The sequence below is a fragment of the Canis aureus genome, chromosome 20 (genome assembly GCF_053574225.1).
Source record: "Canis aureus isolate CA01 chromosome 20, VMU_Caureus_v.1.0, whole genome shotgun sequence".
NCBI classification, from domain to species: domain Eukaryota; kingdom Metazoa; phylum Chordata; class Mammalia; order Carnivora; family Canidae; genus Canis; species Canis aureus.
The window spans coordinates 36,815,006-36,830,887 of record NC_135630.1 but is presented as its reverse complement, the minus strand read 5'-3'; the positions used below and the strand labels follow the sequence as shown (position 1 = coordinate 36,830,887).

Here is a 15,882-nt window from a genome sequence, read left to right as displayed (position 1 = left end):
TTCTTTTGTGGGTAGTGCAGTCTTTCTGTGTTGGGCAGTCCTATAGGATTGTCTTAGAGTTAGCGCTGAGAGAAAAGTGAAAAATTAAAAGCAAACTACTCTTCAAAAAACCCTTTTTTTCTGGTTCTTCTATGCAGAGATGGGTGTTCTCTCTCCTAAAAATTATTAGGAGTTTTAGTTCCTACAGTATCATCACCATGGCCATGCCATTACATGATTGGTGCTGTCCCTGGGGCAAAGCTGGTAGAGAGGAAAAATGTGTCCACCCCCCCCCCCCCCCCCACACACACACACACACTCTTCAGTTCACAGGGCTCCTTCTCTGATCATCTTACCAGAAATTGGGCTTCCCTTGTCCCTTTTGATGCACATCCCTCCTGTGCAGTTCTCTAATTCAACCCATCTTTGAGTCACAGGTGTAAGTAATTAAAATTGAAGTGGGTAAAAAGAAAACCTGTAAGGTTCACCATACCTCAGATTGTGATTTTGCCTTTCCCCTCTGCCTGCTGTAATTTGCTTTTCAGATTACTCATGTAATTGCTTTATATATTTTTATCTCAAGTCTTTAGTTGTAATCAGTGAGAAAAGTAGCTTCTAAGCTTCTAGTGTGCTTATTTCATATTGGTGTGCACCAAAAATTGAATATGAATCTTTTCTTAGCTACAAAAACTTACCAAGTTTTTCTTTGGTAGTTGTATAGGGTCTTATCGACTTACTTGTTTCTTTGTTTCTTTTTTTTTTTTAAAGGTTTATTTATTCATGAGAGACACACACAGAGAGGCAGAGACATAGGCAGAGAGAGAAGCAGGCTCCTTGAGGGGAGCCCAGTGTGGCACTCAGTCCTGTGAATCTGGGACCACGCCCTGAGCCCAAGAAAGACGCTTAACCACTGAGCCCCCCAGGTGTCCCCATACTTGTTTCTATAAAATGACACTTGGCTAACTCTCAGTTTCTCATCTGTAGAAATTTTCCTGCTTTTCAGTATGTTCTCTTGTTTAACCTAGTTACCCATAAATATGCTTTTATTTTTTATTGTTTGAATTTATTTATTTAGGATATGTTTCTTTAGAAACAGATTTCTTTCATATATTCAAATTAATATTTTATTGGACAATTTTATAGCAACATGATTCTTAGTTGTAGCTTTGTATTATCTGCCAGAAAATAGTAATCTTTCATAATCGTGCTGTATTATTTCCTTAGAGCTTTTGGGTCTGTTTTTTGTTTTTTTGTCTATAACAATGTGGTAGGACAATTGATCTCTTTTTCATAGAGAATTCAAACTCAGGGAGTTTGTACCTTGCTCATAGTGGTAGACTGCGACCAAAATCCTGGCTCTCTGACTCTTCAAACTGATGATTTTATCTTCCACACCATCTGCTATCAGTTGAGGTTTGTTCCTTTTCTGTATCTTCTGATCAGTGACACAGATTAAAAATACATTAAAAGTTGTGGTCACAAAAGATTGGAGATAAGTAGTCCACCCTGCTGTTTTTCTTATTATTTTTGTATGCATAGGAATTTAATGGTGGGCACTTAGGGAAGGCTTATTAGAAGTTCAGATTCCTATCTGTACACCTCAATTTCATAGGTCTGTTTTGGGGGTCAGAAATCTATATTTTAAAAGAGTATACAAGATGATTTGGATGCATGTAGTCTCTGTCCTTATAGAAAAATGTAGTTGGGAGGGATGGAAGGCTGCCTTGGCCTCATTAACATTCTATAATTAGCCATTATTTGTAGAACACATTTTTCTCTTTGTTCATTGCATATGGTAAATGGAACATAATCAAAATCCATGTTAAATCCCATCTGTATTATACTTAGAGTAGGTTTTCTTTTTCTTTTTCTTTTTCTTTCTTTTTTCTTTTTCTTTTTCTTTTTTTTTTTTTTAAAGATTTTATTTATTTATTCATGAGAGACACACAGAGAGGCAGAGACATAGGCAGGGAGGAGAAGCAGGCTCCATGCAAGAGCCCAATGTAGGACTTGATCCCAGAACTCTGGGATCACATCCTGAGCCAAAGGCAGTTGCTCAACCATTGAGCCACCCAGGCGTCCCTAGAGTAGGTTTTCTGTTTAGTATTTTTCTAAAGATGATTGAGAAAGTATAGTTTTACAAGAGTTGTCTTTAGCAAGAAGTTTTGAGCCTATGCATATCTAGTAGTAATTCTCAAATGGGCTGATTTTGTACCTGCTCCCCCTTCCCCAAGGGACTTTGGCAATGTCCAAGCATTCTGGTTGTCACAGTTGGGTAGGAGCTACTGGCATCTAGTGGGTAAACCAGGGATGCAGCTAAACCTTCTGTAATATGCAGGACAGGCCCCCCTCCGCCCCCCCCCCCCCCCCACACACACACACCCTGAGAATGATCTGATGTAAAATCTCACCTGTGGGCAGCCCGGATGGCTCAGCGGTTTAGCGCTGCCTTCAGCCCAGGGTGTGATCCTGGAGATCTGGGATTGAGTTCCATGCCGGTCTCCCTGCATGGAGCCTCCTTCTCCCTCTGCCTATGTCTCTGCCTCTCTCTCTCTCTTTCTCTCTCTCTGGTCTCTGTGTATTCTCATGAATTAATAAGTAAAATCTTCAATAAATAAAATGTCATCTGTGCCAAAGTTGGTTGGTTGTGAAACTGTGCTCTAAATTAGTGTTAAATGAAAAATTTTTGATTAATACATTTATGTTTTTGAAAGAATCTTCTTTTAGTTGCAGTTTTCTACCATTTGGGTGTTTTTACTTTTGAATTTTAAGAGTTAGGAGATTTTGTTTTGTCCCATAGCACACTCCCATACACAAACATTTCTTCTTAAGTTGATAGTTTTTATTGTGCATTTGCATAACAACACTGGATACATGAGAATGACTAAATTAAATCTGACCTGTGTGTAGATGTCTAATCTCCCTGTGAAAAAAATCTATTTTAGTTCACCTTTTAAAGGAAGGCAAAGAAAGAAGGTAGAATGTTTGGGGGATTAATTTTTAAGTAGGGGAGGTTCTACTGTGCAAAGAGTAAAATTTGCAAGTTTTGTGTGCATCAGCAAAAAATACATTGGAGTTCCCACTAGGCCATTTACTTGCTAATTTTCCTTGGTAAAACAAAATTTTCCCAATCTGAATGAATATGAACTGGTGTTTCATTGAGAGTTCTGGTAGTCATGTGGAGTAGAAGTAACTTTATTTGAAATACAACATACATAAAATAAAACTCAAATCTTAGGGGAATCTGCTTGGTTTAGTCAGTAGAGCATGTGACTCTTGATTTTGAGATTGTGAGTTTGAGCCCCACATTCGTGAAGCATACAAAAAAAATCTTAAATGTAAGATTGATAAAAATGACAAAGTGAAATCTTCTGTGAAACCACCATTGGATCAAGATATAGAATATTACCAATATGTTAAAAACATTCCTTGTACTTCCTTCTTGTTTTTTACTCCTTGCCCAAGGCGGTTACCAGACTGACATCTATCACCATAGATTAGTTTTGTTTGTTTTTTAATGTTACTAGAATAAACCATACAATTACTGTTGTTGTAAGTCACAGTATCAGCAGTTTCATATATGGTTCAGCCTAAATATTCCACCCCTTCTGTATGTATGATATTCCATTTCTGGTAGCTGGTCTCCCAAAATAGCCCTGCAGTGAACTTTACAGGTAAACTCACAGTATTGCAGAATTCCTCACCCCTGAATTTTGCCTAGCCTTTGCGATTCATTTTTATCCAAGGCAGTAAAGAGACTCTTTGTGATTACCAGTAACATGAAGCCTTCTACCTTCTACCTTCTAGTTGGGTCTCTTAGAACTCACACTCTTGGAACAGTCTCAGAATCCAGCTGTCATGCTGTGAGAAGTCTATATCATATGGAGAGGCCATTATTTGGAGGCTCTCTCATTAACAGTCCCAGCTGATATTCTGGCCAGCAGTCAGCACCAGTTCCAACAATGTGAGTGAGCCATCTTGTACATCACGCTACTGTCAAACTTCAGATGAATTTAATAGCTGCCATCTAACTGCAGCCATGAGTAAGAACCACAAGCTGGGCCCATCATCCTACCGGAGCATGAAAGATATTAATACTTCTTAAAAAACACTGTGGTGTGTTTACCATAAAGCAATAGATAGTGAGATATCATTGCATATGTATACCAAAATTTATCCATCGCATTGTTTGTGAACTCATGGTTTGTTTACACTGTGGGGCTACTTTGAATACTGCAGCTCTAAACAATTCTTATACATACATACATACATACATAAATATATATACTTCTATTGGGCAAATATCTAAAAGTCAAAAGACTGGGTCAGAGTGGTTATGTTTGCATGTACACTTCATCAGCAGTTTATGATCCTCACTAACCCTTGGTATTTTTAAATTTCAACCATTTTGATGCTTGTGTTACAGTACTGTGGTTTTACCTTCTAATGAATTTTTTCAGCACTTAACACAATAACACTAATCCTACTCTTCCAGTGAATAAAAAGGGAAGTTACAGTTCACAACTCATTTTGCAGAATGAGCACAACCTTCATATTAACAGCTACTCAGATCATTATATAATAAAGGAGTATAATAGACCAATATGAACAAAACTTATAAAATTTCCACACAAATTATTAGCAAATTAAAAACTATATATGTATTTACACAAAATACTCATAAATTTGTTTATACCAAGTTAGGTTAATTTCAGCAATGTAAAATATAATGGAGAAAATCCAAGTGATCAATTCCCCAGTGTATTAAAAAACAAACAAAAATTTAGTGGATTAGAAATAGAATTTACATAAACTGCTAAACGATATTTACAAATACCTAAGGCATACATCATACCTAGAAATGAAATATTGAAAGTTTTGCCCTAACAGTGGAAACAAGACAAGAATGTTTACAATCTAGGACTTCATTGTGCTTTTGTTGTTGCTGTTTCCTATATACTTATTGATCATTTATGTTTCCAGTTTTTACTCGCACTCTTTTTGTGGTTTGCCAATAATTTTGTTGACTTTTGCTAAAATCTTCATGGGAAAAAGATTTCTCAATTCTTCTTGGTAGGACTTGTCAACTTTTACTGTGTATGGTTTAACAGCTTTATTGAGATCTACTTCACATTTAAACTGTATATAGTTCCTTTTTAATTGTATAATTCAGTGGTTTTTCATATATTGTAATATTTTGAGAATTGTAATACATATAACATAAAATTTGCCACTTTAAAGATTTTTGAGTGTACAATTCATTTGCCTTGATTACAGTCGCACTGTTTTGCAGCCATTTGCTACTGTCTGTTTCTTTCTTTAAGATTTTAAAAATTTATTTCTGATATTTCTCAGAGAGAATGGCAGAGACATAGGCAGAAGGAGAATCAGGTTCCCTGTGGGGAGCTTGATGCAGGACTCAATCCCAGGATTCTGGGATCATGACTTGAGCTGAAGTCAGACACTCACCCACTGAGGCATCCAGGCATCCTACTAGTCTGTTTATAAAATTTTTTCAGTCACTCCAAACAGAAATTCTGTAATCATTAAGCAATAGCTTCACATTTCTCCCTAACCCCAAAATTTATGGGTTTGCCTATTATAGATACATAAGAGGAATCTTAGAATATCTTTTTTTATGTATGGTTTGTTTCGTTTAGTTTAAGGTTTCAAGATTCCATGTAGCATGTATCAAAACTTTGTTCCTTTTTTATCTCTGAAAAATACTCCATTGTATAGATTTACCACATTTTGTATATCCGTTCAGCTGTTGATAGAGACTTTGGGTTGTTTTCACCTTCTATCTCTTGTGAATAATGCTGCAATGAACATTAGTATACAAGTATCTATTCATGTCCCTGTTTTCAGTTCTATAAGGTATATACCCAGAACTGTAATTGCTGGATCATGTGAAAATTTTGTTTAGCTTTTGAAGAACTGCAAAATTGTTTTCTAAAATGACTGCACCATTTCATTCTGACCAGCAATGTGCAAGAGTTCCAGTTTCTCCATTTATTTGACAACACGTGTTATTTTCCACTTTAAAAAAATTATAGCAATCTTAGTAGATGTAAAGTGGTGTTTTTTTTTATTGAGTTTTATACTGTATTTTTGGAACTACTCTATTTGGTACATAGAAGTTAAGAATTTGTATATTGTTTTGGCAAATTCTACCTTTTATCATTATCTAATATAATGATTTTCTTGATACTTAGCGGTGTTTTCTTAGAATCTATTTTATTTGATATAAGAATTTCTACCAGGTTTCTTTGATTGGTATTTGCCTTTTACGGTCTTTTAACTTTTAATCTTTTCATGAGCTTACTGGGCTTTTGTATATCTTCTTTGTAGAAATGTCTGTGTGAATTCTTTGCGCATTTTATAATTATTTGCCTTTCTATCTCTGAGTTGTAAAAATTCTTTATATGTTTTGGTTTCATGTATCTCATCAGATATAGGTTTTACAAATATTTTCTCTCATGCCATGAGTTGTCTTTTCATTTTGTTAATGATATCACTTTTTGAAATATAAAAGTTTTTGTCTTTAAAATTAAAATTAATTTCATTTTTTTTCTTTTGTCACATATGCATTTGATATGATATCTAAAATACCATTTCCTTGGCTGTGGTCACAAAGATTTAGTTTCTGTGTTTTTTTAATAAGCCTTTTTTAGTTGTAAGTATTAATTTTATGCCTATAGTCCATTTGGAGTTCACTTTTTATGGTGAGAGGGAGGAGTCCAATTTCATTCTTTTTAATGTAGATATCTAGTTTTCCAGACATGATTTTTTAAGTTAAGTTTTAAATTTTAATTCCAATCTAGTTAACATACATTAGTTTCAGACATACAGCATAGTGATTCAATTCTGTACATTCCCCAGTGCTCATCACACTAAGTATACCTTTTAATTCCCATCACCTGTTTCATCCCCATCCCTACCTCCTTTCTAGTAACTATCAGTTTGTTCTATATACTTAAGAGTCTGTTTCTTTTTTTTTTTTTTTTTTTAATTTTTTTTAATTTTATGATAGTCACAGAGAGAGAGAAAGAGGCAGAGACACAAGCAGAGGGAGAAGCAGGCTCCATGCACTGGGAGCCCAATGTGGGATTCGATCCCGGGTCTCCAGGATCGCGCCCTGGGCCAAAGGCAGGCACCAAACAGCTGCGCCACCCAGGGATCCCAAGAGTCCGTTTCTTGATTTATATATCTGTTTCTCTTTTCTCTTTGCTCATTTGTTTCTTAAATTCTATATATGAGTGAAATCATAGTGTTTATCTTATTAAAAAACAATAAGATTGACTTATTTCAGTCAGTCTGACTGACTGCTATCACTTAATATTATATGCTCTAACTCCATGCAAGTTGTTGCACATGGCAAGATTTTGTTCTTTTTTTCTGGCTAAATAATATTCCATTGTGTATTCCATTTTATATATGTCACCTGTTCTTTATCCACTTATCTATCAGTGGAACTTGGGCTGCTTCCATAATTTGGCTATATAAATAATGTTGCAATAAATACAGGGTTGTGGGCAGCCTCGGTGGCTCAGTGGTTAGGCGCTGCCTTCAGCCCAGGGTGTGATCCTGGAGACCCGGGATCGAGTCCCACATCAGGCTCCCGGCATGGAGCCTGCTTCTCCTTCTGCCTGCGTCTCTGCCTCTCTCTCTCTCTTTCTCTCTCTCTCTGGTGTCTCATGAATAAATAAATAAAATCTTTTAAAAAAAAATATGGGGCTGTTCATGTATTCTTTTCTTTTTTTGAGAGAGCAAGAGAGACTGTTTTTAATTTTAGCCATTCTGTCACCTGTTTTAAATTTAGCCATTCTAATACCTGAGGTGGTATTTCATAGTTTTGATATGCATTCCCCGATGAGTGATGTTGAGATGTCTTTTGGCCATCTGTCTTCTTTTAAGAAATGCCTATTCATGTCTTTTGCCCGTATTTTAATTTGATTATTTGTTTTTTGGCTGTTAAGTTGTATCAGATTTTTATATATTTTGGATACTAATCCTTTATTGGATATGTCATTTGCAAATATGGTCTCCCATTCAATAGTTTGCCTTTTAGGTTTGTTGATTGTCTCTTTTGCTCTACAGAAGCTTTTTATTTGGTTGTAGTCCCAACAGTTTATTTTTGCTTGTATTTCCCTTGCCTTAGGAGATATATCTAGAAAAATGTTGCTGTGTCTGCTGTCAGAGAAATTGCTGTTGTCCTCTCTTTTATGATTTTTATGGTTTTAGGTCTCACATTTAGGTCTTAATCCATTTTAAGTTTATTTTTTGTGTTCCAATGTTCCAATGTTCATTTTTGAAAGGACAATTCATTCTCATTTGAGTTGTCTTGACCCCCTTGTAACAAACCAGCCCATAGTAAATTTAAGAGTTTATTTTTGGATTCTCAATCTTATATTCTATTCCAAAGTCTTGCCTTATATGAACACATCACCTTGATTCCATAGTTTCATAATAAGTTTTGAAATTGAGAAATGTATTTCAACATTTGTTTTTCTTTTTTAAGCTTTCTTTTTTAATAAAGATTTTATTTATTTATTCATGAGAGACACACAGAGAGAGGCAGAGACCCAGGCAGAGGGAGAAGTAGGCTCCATGCAGGGAGCCCAATGTGGGACTCGATCCCAGGTCTCCAGGATCCCGCCCTGGGCTGAAGGCAGCACTAAACCACTGAGCCACCGGGGTTGCCCTTAAGATCGTTTTAGTTGCAAATATATTTAGGACTTCTGGGTCCTGGTGGTGGATTGACTCTTTTGTCATTCTATAATGTCTACTTTGTCTGTGGTAAATATTTTTTCTCCTAAGTCTGTTATATCTGACAGTAATATGGGCATTCCTCCTTTCTTTTAAGTAATGTTTGCATGGTATATCTTTTCCATCATTTACCTTCAACCTATCAAATCTTTATATTTGGCATTTCTTGGATACAGCATATAGTTAGGTCATGTATTTTTTATCTTCTCTGCCTGCCAGCCTCTCTTTGAGTCCTGGTTGAAAATTGCTTTTTTTAAGAGAAGGGTTTTATGTACTTTTCCAGTAACTTGAGGGCACCATCATGCCAAGATCTCTTGTATTTTTTCACTTGGGGTTCTCTAACCACATTGTAGCATGAATTGTGACCAGACAGGCAAGTTGTACTTTTACTTTTTAATGTTAGTCATGAGTTTCTCATACGTAGCCTTTATTATGTTGAGTCATTTTTTTTCTATACGCACTTACCGTTGAGACTTTTTATCATAAGTGAATGTTGAATTTTGTCCAGTGCTTTTTCTGTATCTACTGAGATGTCCATATGATTTTCATCCTTTGTTGGTATATCACTTCGATTGATTTACAGATGTTGAACTATTCTTGCAACCCTGTAATAAATTCCTCTTGGTCCTGGTTATGATCCTTTTAATATATTGTTGAATTCAGGTTGCTGTTATCTTCTGTTGAGGATTTTTGCATCTGTATTCATCACGGATATCGGCATGTTTGTTTTGTTTGTTTTGGTGGTGTCTTTGTCTGGTTTTGATATTGGGAAATGCTGGCCCCATTAAATGATTTTGGAAGCATTGCTTCCTCATCAGTTTTGTTGAATAATTTGAGAGGGCTAGGTACTGACTCTTTAAAGTCACTAATGAGGCCATCTAGTCCTGGGTGTTAATAAAGTTTTATGAATTTTTTAAGTTATAGATTTAATTTCAACACTTGTAATTAATCTATTCAGATTTTTAATTTCTTTGTGATTTAGTCTTTATAAGTCATGTATTTCTAGGAATTGTCTATTTCTTCTAAGTTTTACAATTTATTGGCATATACCTGTTTGTAGTAGTCTGTTATCATCCTTTGTATTTCTGTAGGGTCAATTGTTACTTCATCATTCCTGATTTAATTTATTTGGGCCCTCTCGCTCTCTTTTTCTTAAAGGATATTGTTAGAGATTTATTATCTTTTTAAAAAAACTACAGTTAGCTTTGTTGATCTTTTATTTTGTCTTTTGAAGTCTCTGTTTCTGCTCTGATCTTTACTCTTTCTTTCCTTCTGCTAATTTTGAGCTTTGTTAGTTCTTTTTCTGGTTGATTTAGCTGTAAGATTAAATTGTATATCTGGGATTTTTCTTGTTTCTTTAGGTGGGCCTGTATCACCCTGAACTTGCCTCTTAGAACAGTTTTTGCTGCATCCTATAGATTTTCCAAAGTTGTTTTTCCATTTTCATTTGTCTCAAGGTATTTTTTAAATTTCTTTTTTGATTGCTTTTTTGACCCATTGTTAGTTTAGTAGCATGTTGTTTATATACATGTGTTTGTGTTTTTTCTGTTTTCTTCTTGTAATTGATTTCTAGTTTTTTTTTTAATATTTTATTTATTTATTCATAGAGATGCAGAGAGAGAGAGAGAGGCAGAGGGAGAAGCAGGCTCCACGCAGAGATCCCGGGGCTTCAGGATCACGCCCTGGGCTACAGGCGGCGCTAAACCGCTGCGCCACCAGGGCTGCCCTGATTTCTAGTTTTATACAGTTGTGGCTAAAAAAGATCCTTGATATGATTTTAATCTTTTTAAATTTATTGAGACTTTTTTGTGGGCCAGCATATGATTTATCCTAGAGAATGTTCCATGTGCACTTGAATGTGTGTTCTGCAACTTTTGGATGAAGTGTTCTGTTTGGATGAAGTGTAACTCTGTATATTTACTGAGTTAATCTGGTCTAATGTGTTTAAGGCCACTCTTCATGGTTTTGTTTTTGGTTGATCAGTCTTTCCATGTAAGTGGGATATTAAAGTTCTCTGCTATTATTGTGTTAGCGTCAATTCCTCCCTTTTTTGTCAATATTTGCTTTTATACATATAGGTGTTCTTATGTTAGTTGAGTAAATATTTATGAATGTTATATTTTCTTTTTGAATTGGCCCCCTTTATAATTATCTAATGCCTTTCTTTGTGTTTTGTTACAGCAAAATTTATGAGGTTTCATTTTATTTTTTCCACTTTGAATAAGGTATTTTGTATGCTTTTTCTCCTTTATTCTGTTAATGTTAAATTATTAGTTATATGTGTAGCTTTTGTGATATTAAATGCTCTACAAAATCTTTGAATCTTTTTTTGTCATCATGCCAAATTCAGTTTGCTAGTATTTTATTTGAGATTTTTGCATCTCTATTCATTAATGTGATTTGCCTTTATATGTTCTTTTGCTGTTCTTTTTCCCTCTTGAATTAGAATCATAAGAATAATTGAGCAACATTCCCTGCTTTTCTGTTCTTTGGAATAGTTTTGGTAAATGGAGATTATGTATTCTTTAAAGGTTATAACTCACAGATTTGGTAATGCTATGTATGCTTTTTAGGTGTGAGATTTTAAACAGCGTACTGATTTTCTTTCATTATTTTAGGTCCATATGCTCTCTGTGATTCTGTTTTGCATTTTTGTTCTTGTTGTTAATTTTTTTTTCTATCTGTTACTCCTTGTTAGAGGCTTGCATGTTGTTAATTTTTTCAGACCATATATTAGTAATTTGGGGGTATGGTGAAGTATTGATTCGGGTTAAATTTTTTCTTTTCATATGGATATCCGGTCAGCTCCCTGGCATCTTATTGAAAAGAATTTCCTTTCCCCAGTATCCTTTAGAACTTGGAAATAAAGTTTGTATGGGTCTGTTTTCTGGCCTTTTCCTCCTGTTTCTAATGGTCTCTCGATCTATCTTTCCCAGTCCATATTCTCTCTCCATTATTTTAGGTTTTTTGTATAGAGAAAATCCTTTCATATTTTAAATTCTTTTAATCATTAAGTTTATAGTCTTTATAGTTCTGTTATTTGAAGGGTTTTTAAAAAGATTTTATTTACTTGATAGCACAAACAGGAAGTGGAAGGCAGAGGGAGAGGGAAAAGCAGTTTCCCCACTGAGCAGGGAGCCTGCTGTGTGACTCAATCTCAGGACCCTGGGATCGTGACCTGAGCTGAAGGCAGATGCTTAACTGACCGAGCTACCCAGGGGTCCCTTATTTGAAGTTTTAAAAGGAATGTAATTCGGCTTTCCTGACTTTTGCTGATTCCACTGATGTTTTATAATTTGGTTTGTGACCTTTGTCTTCAGGTAAGCATTATCTCTGATATCCTGTGTATTCAGGGTTAAGGATGTGTTCTTTGAGGGATGTTTTGTTATTACCCAGGACAGATATTAGATCACAATGATTCACCTTTGTGAATTTATAAGCAATAGATAGTATAAAGTCAAATTTTGACCCATATGAGGGCAGCCTTGTGGTTGTAAATTTTCAGGGGAGACTTCTCTTCATCAGGATCCCAGGTAGAGGGAGCAAAGCTTCTTTGATTTTTATCCTGGGCTAGTGGGAGGATTTTTTCCCCCTTAGTCTGTCTTTAATTAATAATGTCACTATTCAAGTTTGAAGTTTCATTGGGATAGTTTTAGTCCTGTATCTCATCTTATTTGAGCGCATGTGCTACTCCCCATGTCTTACTTGTGTGCGATAAACTTAGACTGCTTATTCTATGTATATACTTATATATTTATTTATTTTAGAGTTAGAGCATGTATGAACCTCTGAACATGGGAAGGAGCAGAGAGAGAGACAGAGTGAATCTCAAGCCAACTCCCTGCTAAATGTGGAGCCTGACCTGGGGTTCAATCCCATGACCCCAAGACCCAGACCCAAGTTGAAATGAAGAGCTGGGCCCTCATTTCACCTGAGCCTTACAGGTGTCATGACTGCTTATTCTTTAACATGCCTTTCTGTGGCAATCCTAGCACAGCTTTTAAGTTTTCTATTTCCTCCTTTTTCCGTGCTGTAGGCTTCTTTTCAGCCCAGCTATACGGTTAAAAGAATGTTTATTGCATTTTTTTCCAGCATCTCCAGTGATTTTATAGCAGAGTTCTTAGATTATCTACTCTGCCATATTGCTGGAAAGGAAAGTTGGTATTTTAAAATGGGTTTTACAAAGTAATTGTGTGTTTTCAGCTTTAAAAAATGTCCTTTTAGATGAGAAGACAAAATATAGTCTTCCATTGTTGATAACAACAAAATAATTCTATCAAACAAAGTATTTTTATGGTGATTGTAAGCATAGACTCTTAGACCAGATAATCTGGGGTAGAATGAAAGTTCTGCTACTACCTGTGTGATCTTTAGAAATCTGTGCTCATTTTCTGTGTCTCAGTTTCTTAAAGAGTCTTAATTGGACCTACCTCATAGAGTTGTTTTGATAATTAATTGAATAAATACATGTTCACTTACAACAGTGTCTGATATACCAAGTATTCATTAAGTGTTTGCTATTTTTGTTGTTAATTATTACTAACTTTGCTAGTCAAAGATTCTTTCTCTTTATGTAAAACCTTTTCTCTGACTTCTATATAGAAAAAAGAAGGCCTTTTTTTTTTTTTTTAACTGTAGAAGGCATAGTTTATATTGGGAGTACCATAATATTTGTTTCTCTTCCTTCTGTTTTATAAATTCTTTTTTCGGTAGAAAATAGAAGTTACTGCTACTCACTTAAGCCCCTACTAAAATGTACATTGTCCATCAGTAAGTTACCTCCTTTTCTTTTCAAAATTATTGTGTTTATGTTATCTTTTAAACTTTGTTGTTAATCTCTCTTCACTTTTTTTTCCACTTTTTTTTTTTTTTTAAGATTTCATTTATTTATTCATGAGAGAGAGAGAGAGAGAGAGAGAGAGGCAGAGGCAGAGAGACAGGCAGAGGGAAGAGGAAGCAGGCTCCATGCAGCGAACCCAATGAGGGACTCCATCCCGGAACTCTGGGATCATGTCCTGAGCCAAAGGCAGACGCTCAACCACTGAGCCACCCAGGCGTCCAAATCTCTCTTCACTTTAGACTCCTAATGAAATCCTTTCCCACTGTATAGGCTTCATTTAGGGATATAATCAAAGTCTATACTTTTAAGGGGGATCTAAAGGGTTTCAGTCACTGTTAAAGAGTCATTTATAGGCCTTTGACTTAAACGTTATGAAAATAATTATTTCCTACAGCCCTTCAACGTTTCTTACCTGCCTTACCTGTTACATAATTGTCTTTTTTCTTATGTGAAGATACTCCTCTTTTCCATCTGCAGGAGAGCATCTTTAGAAACAAGGAACCTCAGAGATCATCTAATTTTAATTTAGTCTTTTTCAGACATTTTGAAGTCTCTGCTGTGAAGATGCACATACACACGTATACGTGTGGGTAGGTGAGTGGGTGTAGTGGATCAGTTTCACTTACTGTGATTGAAGCAGGAGGCCTAAATTTGACCTTTCCTTCCTCAGTACATGAACTAGGCTATCCTCGTAGGTTAGAGTTGATGCAACTGGCCTAGGTAGAAACAAAATTCACTCAAGGCTACCTACTATAATTGGCCAAGTAAGAACTTGGCCTATTTATTATTTCCATTTTACTGTACTATCCTGCAAAATATTTTTCTGTGCTGTAGGTTTTGTCACGCTGCTGCTTGGTGTTTCTTATATAATTGTCTTAACACATCTGTCCTTGTGCTTGGCCTGCTAACAGGAACCTCGGTTTTTCCTGGCAGTTGTTATTGACTTAAAGTTCTGGTGATAAACCTAGATAAGTTCTGTTAGGAACAGTTTCTTCATTTTTAAAGGAACTGTTTAATAAGTTTGTTTCTGTGCAGGTGCACTATGCTTTAGAGATTTTTCTCAAATGCTTTGTTGTTTATTGGTCCTCTTATGAGGTCGGGAAAACTGGAAAACCAGGAATGCTTGCAAAGCCCTATATGGGACTCAATCCCAGGACCCTGGGGATCATGACCTGTGCCAAAGGCAGATGCTCAACCATTGAGCCATCCAGGCACCCCTTACCAAATATTTTTTTTATTGCCTTTGGCAGTCACTGTTCTACCTAATGGGGATTTTGGTACGTGTCAAGATTCTCCATCAGGTGTTTCCTTACTCCTTCTTCTCATATATTTTGCTCCTTTCCTTCTGTTTATTTTGTTCTTTTTCTAGTTTTCTTTAGGAGGGAGTTCAAGCTAATATCAAGTTCTCTATCAGCTGTTTACTTATTCTTTCTTCTGACCCTGGGCATCTCATCTGCTATGGCTTCAATATTTTTTACTTTCTGTGATTGAGTCTAATACTCCCAGCTAGTACATTTCCTTTTTTTCTAATTAAAAATTTAGGTCATAAATTCCATTTTCAGCACTGCTTTAGCTATATTCCACGGTCAGATTTTGATAACGTTTTTTTTCCCAGTTTATTGTACTTTTTTTATTTCCCTGAGTCCTCTTTATCCTGTGGAATATTTTAAAATGTGTTCTTTAATTTCCAAGTGTTTCATTTCTATTTTATTTCTTCACTTTCTGTTACTGTTTTCTACTCTGATTTCATTATGATTATTAGAGCACTGATTTTAGTTTTCAATTTGGTAAGGTTTATTTAATGACCCAGGATATGGCCTGTCTTAAAATGTTTCACAGACAATTGAGAAGAGTGAGTATTCCGATGCTGAGTTAGGGAATCCTTTGCGTGTCAATGGGTCTGTTAGTTGATGTATTGTTGAGTTCTTCTACATTCTTGCTAATTTTCTATGTAAGAATTCTAGCATTGCTAAATATTTGACATTGCCAGTTATATTTGTGCTTTTTCTATTTTCTAATTTTCTTCCTATTTTTATTTCATTTGTTTTCCAGCTATGTTCTTTTATGCATAAATATTTTGTAATGTCCCTTTTTTGTCCTAGTAAAATTATTTGCTCTCAGATGTACTTTTTAAAATTAATGTTTAGATGGTATATTTTTTTCTATCCCCTTGCTTTCAATTTATATGTATCATTATATTTGAAGTTTTAAGTTTTATTTTTTTTTTAAGATTTTATTTATTCATAGAGATACACACACACACAGAGAGAGAGAGACAGGCAGAGGGAGAAGCA

The 15,882-nt window shown here is 35.4% G+C and overlaps 1 protein-coding gene across 11 annotated transcripts in view; it reads left to right on the top strand.

Annotated features, from left to right (window-relative positions):
- Window positions 1-15,882, top strand: part of PTPN4 (protein tyrosine phosphatase non-receptor type 4) — a 207,697-nt gene that overhangs the window by 67,762 nt on the left and 124,053 nt on the right. The window lies entirely within an intron of this gene.